The sequence below is a fragment of the Lipotes vexillifer genome, unplaced genomic scaffold (assembly GCF_000442215.2).
Source record: "Lipotes vexillifer unplaced genomic scaffold, Lipotes_vexillifer_v1.1 scaffold1735, whole genome shotgun sequence".
In the NCBI taxonomy this organism is placed as follows: domain Eukaryota; kingdom Metazoa; phylum Chordata; class Mammalia; order Artiodactyla; family Lipotidae; genus Lipotes; species Lipotes vexillifer.
The window spans coordinates 100,317-101,903 of record NW_006776047.1 but is presented as its reverse complement, the minus strand read 5'-3'; the positions used below and the strand labels follow the sequence as shown (position 1 = coordinate 101,903).

Below are 1,587 nucleotides of genomic sequence, written 5' to 3'. Positions count from 1 at the left end.
AACTCCAAATCTGCCCCAGTCGCTGGCAGGGTAGGTGACCTTGGGGAAGCACTTTCTCTTCTCTGGGCAGCAGCAGGCCCTTCAGTAACTGGTGGAAGCTGGACTCTGTGGTCTCTTAAGGCTCCAGCGTGCCAAAGAGGCGGAGGAAGCTGGGACGCGGGCGCTGCAATTCGCTTTCCTGGCAGGTGATTCCCTCGGCGCGGCCCAGGGGCGCGTGCCCCGGGGCCCTGTTTCTATGCCTAAGCATGGGCCCGGCAAGGTGCCAAGGGGCTTTGTAGTCCCCAACCTCTCCGCCCCCGCCTCTCCCCGCCGTCCTCTCGCTCTGGAATAAACTGCCGGGTGGCGGCCAGGGCGCCGCAGCGCGATTACACTGCGGCCACGGAAATGGGAACGCATGCAAAATCGAAACCGAGCTCCAAGGCTCCAGCGAGCCCCATCCGGGCGGGACCGGCCCCTCGAGCTTGCGGTGTCGCCAAGCAGCGACCAGCCCGGCTTGGTTGGGGGGTAGTGGGGAGTCCCAGCGAGGGGCTCTGCAGCCTCTACGTCCCCTGCCAACACCACGCCCGCGCTTATTTGCATTTAAAGAGAAACGCACCAAGGAAAACAGTGGGCGAGTCGGGAAACGCCTTCTCACCGTGGCGATTGGGCCATACGCCTGTCAATCAGGGCGCCGATGCCCCACCCTGTGGCTGTGGAGTCCGGGGGGAAGGGTATGGGGGAGCTGCCCAGAGCTTGGGGTAGGGGAGCCGGTGCAGGAGGTGACTGGAGCCGCGGCGGCGGCAGGGGCGGCTGTGGTGACACTCTCAGCCGTGGCAGCCAAGGTTCCAGCCCCGGCCAGGGAGGCGCAAAAGACAATAAGCGGGCTGGAAACAGGACCGGGCCGGGTAAGCATTGCGCGCGGCCAGGAGCCTCCGCCTGCCCGCCGTCCGATGCAGTCTCGCGTGCTCCGCTCTGGCCGCTTGGAGAGGAGCTCTAAGGGCTGGGCCGGTCGGCGTCCAGACCGCTCTGCGCTCCCCTTTGAAACCCGCTTTGAGGACTGTCCGGTGAGGTTCAGAGCAGTGTCCCCTGGGCGCGGGCGACCGCGGCTAGAGGCGGAGAAGAGGTGGGCAGGCCGGCGGGCTATCCTGGGCCGTGCCTTGGGGCTCTCGGGGGAGGCGGGGATGGGGCCCGCACGTGCTGCCTTGCGGTCTCGGGAGGGAAGCAGCCAACCAGCACTCCCAGCGGTGCATTTGTAGGCCAGGAGCTTTACAGCTTTGTTGTAGCACATTAGCTGGAACAGCTGTGTTACGCGGGTATTGCTCACCCCAGCGGCTCGTCTGCCGCCCCGCCCCTCCCCTCCCCTGCGCATCTCCTTCCTCTCCCTGTCCTCTAGGGACGAAGCCAGCGCGCTAGGCTGGGCCCGACGGGTACTTACTTTGGCGTGGATTGGGGTATCTACATTGTCTGCCTCCTCCCTGGGGGAACTCAGTTGGGCTTGTGGTCTGCTCACTTCCCTTTGGAACGTCGGCCTTGAGGCCCCAACAGCCCCTGCTCCTGCTCCTGGGCCTCCGGGCGCATCTGGCGCCCGCCCCCCCCCCACCTCCGCGG

General features: G+C 66.3%; 1 protein-coding gene across 1 annotated transcript in view; it reads left to right on the top strand.

Moving 5' to 3' along the window:
* The first annotated feature begins 850 nt into the window (after positions 1-850).
* Positions 851-1,587, top strand: part of AMER1 (APC membrane recruitment protein 1) — a 15,940-nt gene continuing 15,203 nt past the window's right edge. Inside the window, exon 1 of the mRNA XM_007450241.1 lies at positions 851-884. The gene's annotated coding sequence lies outside the window, so the exon portion shown is untranslated. The remainder of the gene's footprint in view (positions 885-1,587) is intronic.